Consider the following 19,296-nt stretch of genomic DNA (forward strand, 5'->3'; position numbering starts at 1 on the left):
GACAGATTGCTCCAATGTTGAGGACTTGGTCTGTCTTGTGAAGACACTGCATATGGCACCAGGCTGTTCACTTTAATCAATCTTTCATAATGTTCTCACTGTGTCCTTTTCACATGTTCTTCCATGTCTTCTTGTCTCTTTTTTTCTTTTCTTCTTTTCTTTTTTCTTTTCTTTCTTTCTTCTTTCTTTCTTTCTCTCTCTTTCTTTCTCTTTCTTTCTTTCTTTCTTTCTTTCTTTCTCTTTCTTTCTTTCTCTCTCTCTTTCTCTCTCTCTCTCTTTCTTTCTTTCTTTCTTTCTTTCTTTCTTTTTCTTTCTCTTTCTTTTTTATTTCTTTCTTTTTCTTTTTCCTTTCTATCTTCTCAGGGTCTTTCTCTGTCACTCAGGCTAGAGTGCAGTGGCACAATCATAGCTTACTGCAGCCTTGAACTGCTGGGCCCAAGCCATCCTCCCAGCACAGCCTCACGAGTAGCTTGCAACAGTACTTGGGACTACAGGCATGCACCACCCCTGCCCAGCTCATTTATTTTATGTAGAGTTGGAGTCTCCTTATGTTGCCCAGGTTAGTCTCAAATTCCTGGCCTCAAGTGACCCCTCCTTCTCAACCTCCCAAAGTGCTGGGATTACAGGCATGAATGAGCCACCGCACTAGGTCATTTTCCCTTTTTTTGCTGAATGTCACTACCTACCTTGTCCTAACTTCAAGGAATCATCAAAGGCCGATATGGGAACTCACAAGTGATTGCCCACGTCCACAATTCCTCCCCAACCAGCCCTACAACCCGATTGCCCTGTGCCTCTACGTTCTGGTTTCTGCTGGTACATATCCACCAAGTCCTGCCATCCTTTCAGTGTGTGAGTCATTGCCATTCACATCAAAGATTTTATTTTCCTGCGCAGGCTCTGCTGAGGCAAAGGGAGTGCGGTGGGAACAGATCCTGAGGAGGGCAGGCATTGTCATCTGAGAAGCCTGCTCTAGGTGAGATGTCTGCAGGGATCCAGGTGGGGAAGGCTGCTCTCTTCCACCCCAGACCAGGGCATTGCTTGTACCAGTGCAGAGTTCAGGGGATCTGATGTTCAAAATTCTCAGGCTCAGCTTATCCACCAGCCTCCCTGGCCTCTACAAGGTCTCAGGGACCTGTGCTTTCCTATGAGTGCCCTGACTTCCACACAGCAGACCCGTCCTGGCTGTGAACACAGTCTGCTGTGCACCTCTGCCTCTCTTCACAAGGCCTTGACTATGATTTTGAGCCTACATTGAGGTGAGAGTTGACTCATCTGAGCCTGTCATTCTCTTTCTTATTAACTTCCTCATATTCAAAGATATTTTATCTTTTAAATTAATAGACTTTTTTAAGGGTAATTTTACATTCACAGGAAAAATGAGAGGAAAGCACAGAGCGTTCCCATGTACCCCTCCCTTTACCCCCATGCACAGTTCTTTTATTAATAATGTCTTACATTAGGGGAGTACATTCATTACAACCGAATGAGCCAATATTGATACATCGTTAGGAACTGAAGTCCATACTTTACATCAGGGTTCAAGGTTGATGCTGCTTATTCTATGGGTGTGATAAATGCAGAATGAATGACATGTGTGGTTTCCTTTTTAATGATTGTCACTAACCTAATGCTTCACCATCACCTGTCCCCCATCCCAATCAATCACAGACAAGAGTCGCAGAGACTGACTTTACAAACCCACTCACCCCAGCAGTGACATCTTTATGGCCATCTGATTGATTGGTCAGTGACCCAGCTCTAGTATTTTATTCTGAGCATGCTATTTCCAGGGCTATCCTTTTACCAATTGCCTTAGTCTCCTAGGACTGCCATTCAAAATATCACGGACTGGGTGGCTTAAACAACAGACCGTTCTGGAGGCTGGAGATCCAAGACCAAGGTGCTACCAGGATGGATGGGTTTCTTGGTTTCCTGTGACAGCTGCCTTCTCACTGTGTCCTCATATGAACTCTTCTTTGGTGCATGTGTGTGGGAGCAGGGAGAGAGAGAGAGAGAGAGAGAGAGAGAGAGAGAGAGAGAGAGATGCAGAGAGAGAGAGAGAGGAGTTCACCTTTTGAGTTCTCTTTTTATAAGAACACTAATCCTATCAGATTGGGGCCCCACCCATGCTCTCGTTTCACCTTAATTACCTCTGTAAAGGCCCTGTCTCCAAACACAGTCGCGTTGGATGTTAAGACTTCAATACCTGAATTTTGGGGTAACATAAACATTCATTCCATAATGCCAGCTATCCTAACTTAGATACCCTGAAAGTAGAGGACAAGACAAAGGTTAACATGTGAGTAGTTTATGGGAATGAGATCTTAGTGCACTGGAGTAAAGAGCTGGGAAAGAGAAGCCTGGAGGGGGGGAGGGACTAACTGAGGTGACCATGGTGTATGGCTGGGCTGCTTGGTGCCTAGGACCTTACAACACATGCCTCAGAACTGTGCACCTTTCATCTTCAGTGGGCAATACCCTTGCACTTCCCAGCTCCACGTGGGAGTGCTGAGCAGGACTCCGTGGGTTCCCATGTGACACCAGGGCATCCCTGGGGCAGGAGGTAAGAAGCGCAAGGAGCAGTCATGAAGCAGAGCCTGTCATGAAGGGCTGTACCCATGCAGAAATGCTTGCAGCCCGTACAGAGCTGATCACGCAGCAGTGGTTGGAACGAGACAGGAGGTTGGGGGGATTAGAGGTAGAAATTCACAGGGTTGGTGTGCAAATCATTTTGCATTTTACACAAAATGAATGTGTGTAAAGTGCTCAGAACACTGCTGATATATGTGACCGCTAAAGATCTGTCAACTGTGATGGTGATGATGATGATATTATTATTATTATTATATGGAGCAAAAAGAACCAACCAGCCATCTACATACTCATCTACAAGATTGAGTATGTTTGTCTCTCTCTTAGGAAGCTGTCATGTATTATAGATGGACCCCTGATGTCCCCTGATACCAGCCGGTTTTTGGCAACCCCTAGTTTGAATCTGGTCCCTGCACAGTTCAGACTTTTAAAATACATGGCTTTGCCTGAGTCAGGTGAACGTGTGAATTCTGGTATACTCCTCCCCAGCACACTTGCTTCAACCCAGTAAACACCAAGCATGCAAATCCATGTTGTCACCAATAAGGAGCACATTTTTCATTGAGTCTTTTTATCTTGGCTTAACAACATGTAAAAGACAACTTATTCATTAAATATTTTTAAGAATATTTCCCAATATCAAAATATTTCTAACGTTTAAAAAATTCATGTTATTAACCTATACTAGTTGATAGCTTTTTTGTTAAGTTCACTGAGAAATAAAAACACATGGTTAACCATCAAATACATTATGACTAGATTTAATATAAATTACAGGCACTGTCCCTTTGGTTATTACTCCTTCTACGATCTCTAGCCTTGCCAGCTACTTCTTGGCTTCACCCTGGAAGGTGACATCTACTAGGCAGCCCTGACATTTGGCGTGGAGAAGTTGCTGGTGGCATAGAAGAGTTAGAAAGTTCTATTGTCTAGGGTAGCCAGCATTTTATGTTAACAAGTATGGCCAGGTTGAATTGGGAAGGGTCAAGCCAATCCTCTTCCCTCAGCTTGTATCTAGACCACAGTATTGTGGAAGTGAACCTGTGAGGAGGGACTAGCAAGGCTGTGGTGGGCATCCAGGGACACGAGTTACCTATGCGAGAGTTCATCCCTGCACTGTGCTCTAGAGGGCGCCATTCGTGCTGGACTCCGGGTGAATGGGGTTCCTGTAGGCATGCGTGGTGGCCCTGCTCTGGTGCCTGGGGCTCTGCCCCTTGGCCAGGTCACAGGGGAGGTTTGAGCTCTCCCAGCACTTGCAGCCTTGCTCTCAGAGCTTGGCAGCACCGCCTCTTATCTGTTGACATTCTTTCCAAGCTATTCACACTGATAGCGCAACATCTTCTTCTTGACCTGGTTTATTACCAGAGTTTGTAAAACCAGACCTAGGGAAAGAATGAGGTCTGGGGACACATGCGTGGCCTTAATATAGCCAATCTTTAGAGCCTGTCCTATTACAAAGTCAGAACAGCAAGATATTCTCAGGAGCAGCTTCCTCCGACTCCCCGGTGTGATCCTTTTGAGCGTGTGAATTCTGGCATACCGCTCCCCAGCACACTTGCTTCAACCAAGTAAACACCAAGCATGCAAAGCCATGTTGTCACCAATAAAGAGAAAAGTTTTCAATGAGTCGTTTTATCTTGGCTTAACAACATGTAAAAGACAACTTATTCATTAAATATTTTTAAGAATATTTCCCAATATCAAAATATTTCTAACGTTTAAAAAATTCATGTTATTAACCTATACTAGTTGATAGCTTTTTTGTCAAGTTCACTGAGAATTAAAAACACATAGTTAACCATCAAATAAATTATGACTAGATTGAATATAAATTACAGAGACTTAAAGACTGCAGACTGCATACAAATTACAAAGACTTCACATGTATGTGTTCGCGATATGTTCGTAAATGTAAGACAATTTGATTCTTGATCATATCAGTTCTCCATCACCTCCACAGAAGTCCTTTTTGCAATAAGCGAGTATTTAAACAGTTTCCAGAATAATAAGTATCTTCTGCCTATTTCACCAAAATATAGTTTTGTCTGTTAAAGAAAACAAAGAAATACATTTGTCAGCCATAATGAGTTTTAAAGACATTCTATAAATGCGGGTGTGCCTCGAATTAAGAAAACCAGACATTTAAATAGTTGACCTTACAGAGCACATAAATTAGAGGGTAATTACTTAAATGTTCTTCAGTTTGTGAAAGGATTTACAACAGGGTTCCTCTAAATAGCTAACTCTCTAGTGAATTTAAATTACTAGTGTGTGTGTCTTAAAATTAGTTCATTTTTTTAAAAGAAACATACCTGTTGCATAACATAAGGTGTGTTAGAATTAAGAAATGCTGGTGGGTTTTCCCCTTTGTTAAGCAAGTCTTTAGGTTACATTAGAACTCATATTTCCCAAACCTTTTTATGGGAGGAAGAATTAGTCAGCAAAAAATGCTGAGCTCATGTTTGCACTGGCTCCATTTCCTGTCTAGAATAAGAGACTGGGCCTCCGGGGAAGTCCTGGTGGTATGAGCTTCCTTGGGTTTCCACTGGGGAGTGGGGCCAAGGGGATGTCGAATGTACTGTGGAGCCCATGGCCGTCCTGGGCTGAACCTTTCTGTCTTGGAGTGGGAGTAATGAAGGTGGGAGTGGGGTGGGGTGGGGATGAGAATTATTCCAGTGGTGAAGACTATCAAAGAACATTGAGGGGGAGAAACCATTGACCTCATTGGATTCCAGCTCTGTGACCCTGGGTGAGGATTGAAACCCATTCTAGCCTTAATTGTACCATTAGGCATGGAAATTCAGCCAACGACAAGAAACTGTCATTCTCAATATCTCCACCTGTCATTAACCCCGGTTCCCTCTAAAGACTAATCTCATGAACGTTATTCCTAAGGGGGTTCACTTTTAAGTCATAGAAAAGTTTCTGCTTCTTGTTACCTCATGCGTGGCTTTTCTTTCTGCCTCTGCTGCAGCTTGTTCCTCTAAATAGAGGCTGTGTGCCATGGTTTTGCCCTTCATGTTTACATTCAACAGAACCAGTTCTGCCATTTTGAACAAAAAGCGTGTCTTCAGGATTGGGTGCCAAGATCTTTATGTCCAAGCCTTAGTCTGCTATTAATGACCAATCCAAGTGAAGTGTTCATCATTCATTTATTCTACAAATATTTACATGTCTCCTAGTTTATGTCAGTTACTGTTATTGTCACTGGAGATAGCAGTGAGACAGATAAAATGTCAGTTCCAGTTGGGGGAGATAAGCAATGGTAAATAAAACAAACAGATACATAATTATTCTTGGTGAAATTTTAAAAATAAGGAAAATGTATTATATTTTTTGTGTAATCATAGGAGTTTTAAAGTAAAAAATTGCCATTATGCCAACATTATATATTTCTTAGCATTTTAGAATCAAAATTTTATTTATATTTATTTATAATTGTTATATCAAATGATGATTAAAAATTTAACACAATTAAAAGTTGGTGTGGTAGCTGGGCTCCAAGATTGTCTGCAATGATCCCTATGTGGTGGTATTTGCCCAAGGACATAGGATTGGTACAAGGGCTGGTCTGTGTGAACAACAGAATATAGCAGAAGTGATGGTAGTCAATTCTGAGACTGGTTTTTGAAAGGCATTATTTCCTATTGAGGTCACCCTCTCTTGGATTACTGGATCTGGGAGAAATCAGCTGCCATTTTGTGTGCAGTCCTGTAATGAAGTTCACACAGTAAAGAACAGCTGGAGAAGAAACAAGGCCCATTGCCAACAGCTGTGTGGGTGGGTGTGGGAAATAATGTTTCCAGCCCCAGTCAAACCTTCAGATGATACAGCCTCAGCCAACATCTCAGCTGCAACTTTATGAGACACCCTGAGCCAGATCCATCCAGCTGGGCCTGAATTCCTGACCTGCGCAATAATAGATGTTTATGTTTTAAGCCACTAAAGTTTAGGGCAGTTTGTTATGCAGCAATGGATTGCTGATAGAGTTGGCAACCCGACTGCTGTATTACCTGCAAATAATGAAAACCCAGAAGTGTAGCAACCACCATCCCATGTGAAAATAGATTCTCTTTGCAAGGGAATCTGGACAAAATTATACTTGTTTGTGCTATCAATTATTCTGTGTGTTCTGTTCCTTGCACTTGTCAATGTTACTACTGTTTAGACCTATCACACACTTATGCATGAACTATAACTTTAGTGTGGCTGCTTCTCTTGGCTGAACTATCCTATCTCCATTTCCTGTATCCAAATCCTATTCCTTTTTTTAAGTCACATTATAATGCATTAATAGCAGTTATCAGGTAGCCAACTAATACTTTTTTTTTTTTTTTTTTTTTTTTGAGACAGAGTCTTGCTCTGTCCCCCAGGCTGGAGTGCAGTTGTGCGATCTCGGCTCTCTGCAAGTTCTGCCTCCTGGGTTCATGCCATTCTCCTGCCTCAGCCTCCTGAGTAGCTGGGACTACAGGCGACAGCCACCATGCCTGGCTAATTTTTTGTATTTTTAGTAGAGATGGGGTTTCACCATGTTAGCCAGGATGGTTTTGATCTCCTGACCTTGTGATCCACCCGCCTCAGCCTCCCAAAGTGCTGGGATTACAAGCGTGAGTACATTTTTTAAAGATAATTTTCCTAGAGAATCTGAGAAGTAGAAGGAAGACTATTTTACACCTGTTGTTTTATTTATGCTACCCTTTTTCACTCTTAGAACTGTCCAGCTTTGGGGCTGGGCGCGGTGGCTCAAGCCTGTAATCCCAGCACTTTGGGAGGCCGAGACGGGCGGATCACGAGGTCAGGAGATCGAGACCATCCTGGCTAACACGGTGAAACCCCGTCTCTACTAAAAAATACAAAAAAACTAGCCGGGCGAGGTGGCTGGCGCCTGTAGTCCCAGCTACTCGGGAGGCTGAGGCAGGAGAATAGCGTAAAATCCGGGAGGCGGAGCTTGCAGTGAGCTGAGATCCGGCCACTGCACTCCAGTCTGGGCGGCAGAGCGAGACTCCGTCTCAAAAAAAAAAAAAAAAAAAAAAAAGAACTGTCCAGCTTTGGAAAAGTCTTATGGCCATCCTAGCTAAAAGTAAAAATCCTACCAATTTATTTTAGGTTGTCTCATTTTACAGATTTTTAGGGTGGGGACTAGAGTCCTTTTTTGAAAGTGAGTGATAAGATAACTAAACTTGTCTACATCTCCTCTATGTGGTAATATTTTCCTTCCTGATGTCTGTGCGGAGAGACATAAGGCTCCCTTGGCCCGTGGAGTTCCTAAGCAAACATCAGCATTAGAGCCCAGAGTGGTAGCTGGGTGCCTAGCACTTCCACAACTGTATAAACCATAGCCATGAACATTAATGAGTTCCTTTGCTCCCTGAAGTGCCGAGGGAGATGCAGTGAAAGTGGTTCTTCTCTTGTAGCTTAGAGACTGAAGCAGGTGTCTCTGAAGGCATCTCCAACTTCCACACTGAGCTCTGAGAGACAGGCTTAGCCCTAGAAAACATTATCAGCAGGTGTGTTTCCTGCAAGTTCTGCCCTTGGACAACCTTGGCAGTGGGCAGACTCTCATCATGTGGGCAAACCCAGACCTTTCTGTGAAAGTAGGATGGTTCTGATTTCAGCCATGACAGTCAAGAAAGATTCCTCTCACACTTGGGTTTTATGGCATGGAAAGTTAGGGTGCCACTGGAGAGGCAGTGAAGAGAGGGGAAAATGGCCCAGGATTTGAAGTGAGACTCATCTGAATTTCAGTTCTTCTGGCTAAACTGCTTCGTGTCTCTGAGCCTCAGTTTCTTTCTTTTGTACTAATGCCAACTTCAAAGTGTTATTATGAGGATTAATTAGGACAAAGGTAAAGCACAGAACACAGGGACTGGCATAATTACAGCATACTGGCTATTTCTGAATAATGGATTTTAAGACAGAGTCTCAAGCTTAGAGACTTAGGGAAGTCAGGAAGACTCTCTTCAATGTGTTTCCTTGCTCCCTGCATCACGTTCAGTTCAGGATCTTTGAGGTTGTTGCCTCCCTCTGCCTTGGACATCTTTCCTCTCTTTGCCTATCTATACCTTGTCTATCCCTCAAGCTCATTTATCTCTATTCCATATTGATTTCTTGATCGCTCTCTCCATCTCTCCATCTCTCCATCTCTATCTCTGTGATTCATCTAGATTGAGCCTTCTTATCCTGGAATTTAATAATTGTGTGCAATGTTAGAATCTGTGTCTCAGTCCTCTTCAAGCTGCTAGAATGTCTTCAAGCATAAGAATAATGTCTTGGATGGGGCAGGGTTCAGGCTATGTGAAAAATAAATACTAATTGGTTGTCCTTCAAAAAAATAGAGCTATGAATGTAGAGGAAATACTTTTATTTCTGGAAGCACCCAAATTCTTATGAGGAGAATGTGGATGGTTGCACCAGCCTCTTCTCTGATACATCCTGTATTATTCTGTTCTCATGCTGCTAATAAAGACATATTGGAGACTGCGTAATTTATAAAGGAAAAAGGTTTAATAGACTCACAGTTCCACATGGCTGGGGAGGCCTCACAATCATAGTGGAAAGTGAAGGTGGAGCAAAGGCACATCTTACATGGCAGCAGGCAAGAGTGTGTGCAGGGGAACACCTCTTTATAAAACCATCAGATCTCAGGAGACTTATTCACTATCATGAGAAAAGCATGGGAAAAACCCACCCCCATGATTCAATTACCTCCCACCAGGTCCCTCCCATGACACCTGGGGATTAGAGGAGCTATATAAATCAAGATGAGATTGGGGCAGGGAAACAGTCAAACCATATCACATTCCAACTGTTTAGTGTTAATTTTTTAAAAATCAAATACAGAGTGATGACATAGTTCTTTACTTCATCTCATGAAATTTTGGTTGTGAATCAGTGACTGAGGAAATCTGACCCGGGAAGATTTTAGTACCTAAAAACAGTTAGAAAAATCCTTGTTTATAGTGGTCCTCTACACCTTCAAATGCACAGGTAGATTTCAATGTCTCTCAGTTCAGCTTCAGGCATGCCTGGAAGTTGAGGATGTATTCCATGGAATACAGCATTGGAGGCTTCAGTCAGCTGAAACTAACCCGCTTGGACCAAGGGCTCACAACTGGGGACATGGCCCAAATTGCACTAGCATTTACTCTGTGCCAAGGCAGTCAGCTTCCAGAGTGAGACAAGATGGGCGTTTGAGGCTATAAACATGTGAATAAAGTCCTGAGCTATAAAAATAATGAATAAATAAAGACCAGGAAAATATTTCAAGGTCTTATGTGGCAACATCACTAGATCTAAAATGTAGCAGGAGGAAAATAATTGAAGACATTTGTCATGTGCTACAGTTGAACTGTGACCACATCTGATATTACCTGCAGCTTCCTTATAACATGCCCACTGGGCAGAAGGGGTGAGAGCCAGGAGAGCACCAGTGTATTTAGGACCAACTTTTGAAATTTAACCATTAAGTTCAGTCCCTCCTACTCTCCAGAAAACAGACCCATGTCTTTTTCATCTTAGTCTTCCCAGCACTCAATAAGTGGTTGTGAAATAGATAATGACCAAAATGTGTGCTATAATTTTAGTTCCTAATTTAAATGGCAAAAAATGCATATTTCACTTTCTAATTGGGAATCTGGCAAGCTGTATTCAAAGCATTTTAGAGTCTTGCCTGCTATTCACTATTTCTTCTCCTCTTCTCCAAATATAAGACAAAAGAATAACCATTTATGGAAAGTTAAATGCTAAGCTACATGTCTTCATGGATTGCATCTTCTTTGAGAAACACATATTCACTCTACATTCCATGAGATTTTTCTTCTTTATTGAAAGGTAAAATATTATGACATTTCTGGGATGATTTTGATCATACTGATGACCCTCGTTGATTTATCAATTACCATTTGTTAGTGACTTCAGCTTTTTTTGGAATTAGAAAAAGATACATTTGTGCATGTGAATTTTGTGTGCTTGTCCACTTATTTTCTTTGGATAAATTTCTAGAAGAGAATTCTGCAATAAAAAGCATACATATTTTAAGGGTTTTTTGATACATGTTAGAACATGTACTTCCACCGTTTGGTTATTGATCAGTTGCAAATAACCAAAACCAACATGGCCAGTTTAAACAGAAAGGAATTTATTACTAATTCTTTGGTGTTTACAATTGTTGGAGGGCTGGAGGACCTGTCTTTAGGCTAAGCTTCTATGGAAACAACTAGTCCCTGGAATTTAATTACCTTGCCATGATTAAGAAAGCAGCCAGTTCTGCCATATCAGGAGGCTGCTGGTAGTAAACCCTAACTTCTTCCACTAAAATCGACACCACCAAACAGATACCTTGACACGGTCACCAAGGATGGTGCATAGAGGCCCCTGGAGTTGTGGCAAGGTAGCAGTCTCAAGTTCCACAGCATTATGCCATAGGCTAAATTACCCTCTGGAAGCATTCATTTCTGGATATTAAAGGCTTTGGAAAAGTACTTTACTTTGGAAAAGTAAAGTAAAAGCCCAAAGCTGCAGGCACAGGAAGCAGATTTTTGGGGGGCATTTTTCAGTGGAAAAGTGAGAATATCAGCTCCACTTTCTGCCCTTGGATTCTGGACCAATGTTTTCTAGTAAGAAAGAAAGAATGCCCTATATTAGTTGGTGGTTCAGAGCACACAATGCAACTGTACGATAGCACCTTAACTGTACAAGGTTGTTGTTTATCAGTTAGTGCCACAACTGAGGTTTCAATAGGACATTCTGGTATTCTTTAAGTGGCGTTCCATTGTCTCACTTGCTCTACTATAAAATCAGTTCTTAATCAGAAGCATTGTGTTGGACACTGTGTTTGTGACTGTTGCATTCATCAAGTCATGGAGAGTTGTTGGCAGAAGCAAAGTAGGCAGCAAAGTAAACATTCAGATCCATATGTCTCCATGCCAGGGAAGACATTGCTGCCCCTGCCATTTTGGAAGGGATCCAGTTCTAACTGATCTGCTACTTAGTGGTTGGCTGGACCCTTCCTTTGAGCTATGAGGCCAGCTAGACCTGCCTTGGGAAAGGCAATCTATATGTTATCTTCATTCATGCTACTATGGCTACTTAATTCATGAGTCCATGGCAAAGCATTAGGGTAGTTGGGGAAAGGCATCATGGACACCCACAGGATACTCATCTTATTCTCCTGATTATTGAGAACATCCTTCTCAAGAAGACCTTTTGAAGAGGATTCACTTCTCACACTGAGTCTGTTGTAATGTATGCACTCCTATACCTGCTCTCCAAACTCCCTTGTTACTAATCCATCACTCTTGGTTTTTCCAAATTTTTGACCATATGGCAGAACGATTAACCATCTCCCATGAATCAGTATAGATCTGTACCTTTGGTTATTTCTCTTTCTAGACAAGGTACAAAGCAAAACCAAACCAAACCAAATGAGAAGTGCTACTTGAAGTTTTGCCTAATGGGGGGCTTCCTTTTCCATCATTTTTTGGGGGGTGCTGTTGCGATCGGAAAAGCTGACTCAAGATTGTTACATTATCATGTAGAATGGACTGTAAACCAAGTTACTTTTTTGTTATTTTCTTTTTAACCAACTGTCCATACTGAACTCCCCATGAGGCTTGAGCCTGACATACTTGAAGACTGGGCACATGGACCTTCATGGTGCGATGACTCAGACAACATTTGGTTCTGGATGGTCAACTCAGGGCACATGGTTACTTGTTGCTCCATAATCAGGGTTTTTGTCTACCAGGATCCAGAACGAAGCCAAGATCTGTTTCTCAAAAGAACAGTAATTATGTTCTTGGGAATGTAACTTGGCTTCAAAGTCCTATGAGCCTTGACTGTTTATTTCCCTACCAGGGTTTGCCATGGGCTCTGTCCAATATTCCACTCTGCCCTAGACACTTCAAGCACAATGGGATCTGCTGTATCTGAAGGTCCAAATGTTTGCGGCTGCTGGGCCATCTCAAGAGCCTTCTCTCTTTCTGGGCCTCCCTAAGAGGTGGTGCCCTTATGAGTTACATGGTGAATGGATCTAAGCAGCACAAATGACTATGGTATCTATTGCCTCTAAAGTTCAAAGAAGCCACATTCTTTGGGGTAGTGGGTTCATGATGCAGCACATTTTCTTGCACTTGGGAGAGGCTTCTCTGATACGTCCCAGAAAACTAGAGCAGATGAGCTTTGGATATGGGGGCAAGTCTTTGGATTTTTATCTCCTATTCTCTGGTACTCCTGTGTCTTTCCAAGGGACCTAGGGTAACTACTATCAACATTCCATCTTATGCCATGGTGAAATGATCAAGGTCTCTGTGGGATAAATTATGAAAAAGTCAGAGAACAGATGTAACCCTGAGATCAGATGGTGATGGTGTACTTCTTCCAGGTGAAAGCAAATTGCTTCTGGTTAGTTATAGTTATTGAGAAAGAAAAAGTTTGTCAGATTGACAGATGTATACTAGGTACCAGGATTTGTTGGTTTGCTTCAGTAACAAGATGACTTTAGGAACAGAAAGAGCATTTGACATTACCATCTGATCAAGTTTGCAATAATCCAACATCATTTTTCAAGGCCTATCTTCCTTTTTTATAGAATAAATAGGTGAATTCAATAAGGATGAGGTGAGAATAAACCCTCTTGAACCTTTTGGGTTTGTAATGGTGGGTCCTATCTCTATCATTCCACCTGTCATGTATGGTAGCATTACTTTTGGTTTGTTATTTTCCATGAAGACATGGCTTGAGAATACAGTTCCAAAGGTTCCCACCTGGCCCTTCTTTATGCTGTGGTTCAATTTCCCAGCATATCTGTTCCAGCTATACGCTTGGGAATAGAGATCCTAACCACAGGATGGGCTTAAAGACCTACTCTCACCTCATCTTCATTACACTTCTGTTGATTGGTGGACCACAATGGCATTCTGGGTCTCCAGGAATTGATCTTAGCTCAGATCCAGTATCTCATAATCCTTGAAAGATGTATTTTTCTTTTCTTTTCTTTTCTCTTCTTTCTTTTCTTTAGACACAGTCTCACCTTGTCACCCAGGCGAGAATGTAGTGGTGCAATCTTAGCTCACTGCAACTTCTGCCAGTCAGGTTCAAGAGATTCCTCTGTCTCAGCCTTCCGAGTAGCTGGGATTACAGGCATGCACCACCACATCCAGCTAAGTTTTGTATTTTTACTAGAGACGAGGTTTCACCACGTTGGCCAGGCTGGTCTCAAACTCTTGACCTCAGGTGATCTGCCTGCTTCTGCCTCCCAAAGTGCTGGGATTACAGGCATGAGCCACCATGCTCGGCCTGAGGATATTTCTTTCCTCAATGCACAGCTAACTAAATCAGAAGTTATAGGCTCTTCAAAGGGATGCAAGAAGAATGTATACAGCATATGTTTGTGTATTATGATAGGCTCTTTCCGCATCCAGATTCCCTGCATATAAGGGTTCTTGCATACAGAGTATCCAGATTCTCTGCATACAAGGGTTCTTGCTTTGTGAACAAATTTAGTCTGAAAGTGGAAAAAGCTGATCTGACTCCACATCTTGCTGCTCCAGTTGGACATCTGTTAACCAAATTTAGAGGGTTTTCTTGGAGCTTGAGGTGGAGTGACATACAGTTTAAGTAGGATCATAGTGGGCTCCCAATTCATTTCAGTCCGAGGGGCTCCTTCTTTATAAGCTCCTGCCAAAGAACCCATCATGTCACAGTAATTTGATTGTCATCTTGGCTGTATTTGGTTATCATGGTGGCCACGCCTCTTACTTAGCAGTTGAAGGGCTGTTGCTTGGCCTCTATAAATCTGAGATCTCATGATGCCTGGTGAAACCAGCTAGCCCATTTTGTTGGCAGCATCCCTCACTTTTCTTTCTCGCATGCAGATACAGTCACTACAATATAGCATTTTCTAAGGCTTTGGAAATGTCCCTTGGCAATACATGTCTGAATGCCTTTGTGAGTGGGAACTCTGCTGGGTTTCTCTGGAAATGTAGTGAAAGGAGAGCTGGGTGAGTCTCATGCAATAAATCCACTCCATGATTACCATATTTTTATGTCTTTCTATTTCTTTCCACAGTGTACCAAAAATCATTTTTTTTTGTTTTTATTTTGTTTTTGTTTTTGCCTAGTATACGACTGAACCAACCAGCCCAGCTGCTTGAGACAGTACAATGAATCTTCGGCAAGTGCACTTATATTAGTAAATCTGGCCCGAGATCAAGTGATATCTCTCCCTCCACGGTCTGGCCCTCTCACAGTTCATTTCCACACTTTTCTCCAAGTTTCTGATCGTCTCAGTTAGAAAACCTTACAACTCTTTAACTCTTTTCCATTCGTTTGGCATGTAAGCCTCCATCTCCTTGGTGGGATGATGCTCCCCGTCTCATCTCCACTCTTCCCCATTACCTACTTACAGCCTTGGAAGGAATACAGATAGTAGGCAGGGAGCGAGGAGAATTGGCATCTTCTCACAAAATAACAACCCCGGGAGAGGTCATTACAGCGTCCTCAATCAAGGCAGGAACCGCCTCCCTCCACAGTGGAGGAGGACCTACATCTCTTGGCCAGGGTTCTCGGGATTGAGGTAACTTGGAGTCATTCAAGTCCACCCAAAATTCCCTATGCCGATTCTTGGGATTCCTCCATTTGCAGTCAATTCTCTAACACTTATATAAGAGACATTGTGAGGCTGTCAATTACTATAATTTAACAACCATCAGGCCCAGATTCTGCTCCAATTTTGGGTTATTCTAGGCCTGCTACAAGAAAAGAGATTATTTTAGGGTCCTCTGACCATGCCCGGAATGCGGCATGTCTTTCTTTAAGCTCTCTAGCTGATTAGAAGGCTCTAGTCCATCACCCCACAGCCCCTGCATTCCTATTTCTGATGGCACTGGCTTGTGTAAATAGGCATTCAGTTGTCCAGAGCTTTGCCTTCCCAGGTGACCACAGATGACAATTTATGTGAATGTTTTGTCATGGCTTACTGTGAACTACAGTGTCTTGTCCTTTTATATTAACAGGATCTAATCCCAGATTCCCACTCTCTGAGTGTTACTCAGTACTTGGTGGGGACCAGTTACTCAACAGATTAGCATTTAGTTACAGACAAAAGAAGCCATCTCGGGTAGATTAATCAGAAGGGTATTGTATTTATCACTGTGTTAAGTGTCTTTCAAAATCATTATAATGGTGGTGGATGATGTTCCAGCTAAGCTCCCAGGAATAATTTGTAAGGTCTAGGATCGCCATTTTTCCATTGTGATTGAGAAAGTCATTTTTTTACCACTGCAGCAAATGTCTATTTCAACAGCCAGGTCGATGCCACACAGGTTAATGTCTTTACCTGATGAGTGTATATGATTGGTGGATCCTAAATCACATTCATATCTTAGCTACAAGGAATACGGGTGGCACAACTTTGAGCTTTGCAGCCTCTGCAGTAGAGGAAGGAACACTAGGAGGGAGTTGACATGGATACTGAAAGAAACAAACAACAGCCTTTACCTTGAGTTTGGAAGTTAGGGTTTCCTCAAACTTTCACCTTATTAGATATTAGCATCGTTTAAATTTTGGTGAGTTTAGTTAATGAAGCTATTTTCTTGTTATTTTAACTTGCACTTTATTAGTTGAATGCTTTATCCAATTCTGGTGTTTCTTCTTCTTTTTTTTTTTAAACTCTGTTCATTTTCTCTATTTAGGTGTGTCTATTTCTACCATATTGATTTATAAAAGCTTTTAAAATATTTTGTCTTTTTGAAAGATGGTCGTGGCAAAGTTTTAAATTTTTTTTACATACTCAAACATTTTACTTTTTTTCTGTCATGGCTACTGCTTTTGGAGTTTAATTTTAAAGGTTCTTCTCTACTTTATGATTATGGAAATATTCAATAATTTTTTGGGTACAGATTTTGGCTTTATTTTTACATTAAGGACTTAATCCATTTGCAATGTGTTTTGGAACATAATATGGATTCAGAGTCCAACTTTGTGTTTTCCAAATAGTAATCCAATCATCCTCACACTATTTCAATCATCTGTTCGTTATCACTGACTGAAGGTGTTACTTTATCATATGCTGAATTCCTATATGCACCTGAGTCTGAATCGCCTATTCTCTTTCGTTGATCTTTCTGTTTCTGGATCCGTATCACACTTTAGCATTCTTGTTTCTAAAATGTGCTGTGGTTATACTAATAGGTTAACTCGTGTCAATGCAATTTAGGAATTTTTTGTCAAGAATTTAAAAATTCCATCAGTATTTTGATTTGGAAATTAACAAAAACTGTGGATCAACCCATACATATTTGATATTTTCCTTCTTAGGAATATGGGAGGTGGTAATGCTTGATGATTGAGGGTATGAGCTGTGTGAGAAACTCATCCATTTGGGTTCCGGCTCTGCCAGGATTTATACTGTGAGGTCTCCAGCAAGTACTGCATCTTTTTAATTGTTAGTTTTCTCATCTGTAACATGGGAAGAAATATTGCAGCTACTAAAAAGTTGTGGTGAGGATTAATGAACGGGTACTTGTAAAACTCTCAGAAGAGTACCTGGAGCAAAGTTAGGCTGAAAATGTAGTACCAGCATGTCCTGCCAACATTCTTGATGAATATGATGATACTACTTTTTAAGACAGTATTAGTCTGTTCTCATGCTGCTAATAAAGACATACTCCAGTTCCCAAAAAGTCCCTCATCTCCATCTGAAACCACCTCAGCCTTGACTTCATTGTCCATATCACTATCAGCATGTTGGTCAAAGCCATTCAACAAGTCTCTAGAAAGTTCCAAACTTTCCCACATTTTCCTGTCTTCTTCTGAGCCCTCCAAACTGTTCCATCCTCTGCCTGTTACCCAGTTCCAAAGTCGCTTTCACATTTTCAGGTGTCTTGACAGTAGCACCGCACTCTACCGGTACCAATTTACTGTATTAGTCTGTTCTCACACTGCTAATAAATTACCTGAGACTGGGTAATTTGTAAAAGAAAGAGGCTTGATTAACTCACAGTTCCACACGGTTGGGGAGGCCTCACAATCATGACTAAAGGTGAATGACGAGCCAAGTCATGTCTTACATGGTGGCAGGCAAGAGAGGGATGTGTGGGGGAACTACCCTTTATAAAACCATCAGAACTCATGAGACTTATTTGCTATCATGAAACAGCATGAGAAAAACCTGCCCCCATAATTCCATCTCCTCCCACCAGGTCCCTCCCACAACAGGTAAAGATTATTGGGTGGGGACGCAGAGCCAAACCATATCAAAGGCATACAGTAGAATGTTGTATCTTCATTCATTCAGGTGATGAACAATTCTTCAGTACATTTATTTCTTGGTATTTTGTTATTGCTGTTGTGTGCCAAATAGCAGAGAAAACACCACACTTTGGAAGATGTATAAGATTAAAAGTTCGATAAATTATATTATGTCTCTGTTTTTGGTTTAGAAAATCTTAGTTTTAATCTATCTTACATTATGAAGCCTGAAAGTAATAGAAGATAATACTATTCAGAACTCCACATTCTGGTCAATGCTTAATTGTCTCTTTAAAGCCTTACTTCTTCACTGGGCTGCAAGTTCCCTGGGCTGCTATGACCTCTTCCACTGCCATGTGTCCCCTATGGGCCTGGGTCTAGTATGTGCTCAATACATATTTGCATGAACAAATAAATGGCTTCACCTGGACATCTCTTCAAAAGCATCTAATTTGCCTCTTTTTTCTCACCTTTACAGACTTCCAGCTACATCAAGCTTCTTGTTCTTTCCTGAACACTCCAAGATACTTATTCCTCTGTGCCTTTTCACATGCTATTTTTTCTTGGTGTCAGGTCTTTGTACCTCTCTGTCAACTGGAAGACTGTCATCCAAAGACTTTCCACAAGAAAACTTTCCAGAGGGGTCACTGGCAGTGTGAGTCACTCCCTCACTTAGGCTGATAACATTTTCCAGTTGACCTCTTGGTGATTTTGAACCTTATTTGTGTGTGCCCACATCTGCCTTCCCATGTAGATTCTGCCCAGCACAGTTCCTGGCATACAGGTATAGAACAAATGCATGAAGCTCAGTTCTGCCCTTTGACTGAGGACTAAGAATGGTGATACATTTATCTGGTTCAGAGGGGAGCAAACATTTTCAATACTACTCTTTTATAGTCTCCTCAGAACACTTTCTTACAGTTAAAATTCTACAATAGGCAATCCTACAAGGTGGCAATGGAAAGGAAGAATGCCTCCTGTATTCCAGTGATCATATTGTTTTGTTAAAAAGCCCAAGTTGCTAGTGGTTGGAGCAAGATGGCAGAATACAAGTCTCCACTGATCATCTCCCTGGCAATTACACCAACTTAACAACTATCTACAAAATAAAGCACCTTCATAAGAACGAAAAATCAGGTGAACAGTCACAGTATCTGGTTTTAACTCTCTATTACTGAAAGAGGCACTGAAGAGGTAGAGGTAGAAAAGAGTCTTGGATCACCAGTGCTACCCTTCCCCCATCCCTCGACAGTAGTGGCATGGTGCAGAGTGTTTCTGTGTGCTGGGAAGAGGGACAGCACAGCAACTGTGAGGCATTAATCTCAATGCTGCCTTATTATAACAGAAGACAAAACTGGGCCATACTCAACTGAGGCCCATCCAAGGAGGAAGTATTGAAACCAGCCCTACACAAAGCGGAATCACCAATTCCAGTGGTCTGAAATTGAGTTC

At 41.7% G+C, this 19,296-nt stretch overlaps 1 non-coding gene across 1 annotated transcript; it reads right to left on the minus strand.

Moving 5' to 3' along the window:
- Positions 1-3,948: 3,948 nt before the first annotated feature.
- Positions 3,949-4,077, minus strand: LOC112605461. The gene has a single exon (XR_003115451.1). It is a non-coding gene; the product is annotated as a small nucleolar RNA SNORA72 (small nucleolar RNA).
- Positions 4,078-19,296: the final 15,219 nt, after the last annotated feature.

The sequence above is a fragment of the Theropithecus gelada genome, chromosome 13 (genome assembly GCF_003255815.1).
Source record: "Theropithecus gelada isolate Dixy chromosome 13, Tgel_1.0, whole genome shotgun sequence".
In the NCBI taxonomy this organism is placed as follows: Eukaryota; Metazoa; Chordata; class Mammalia; order Primates; family Cercopithecidae; genus Theropithecus; species Theropithecus gelada.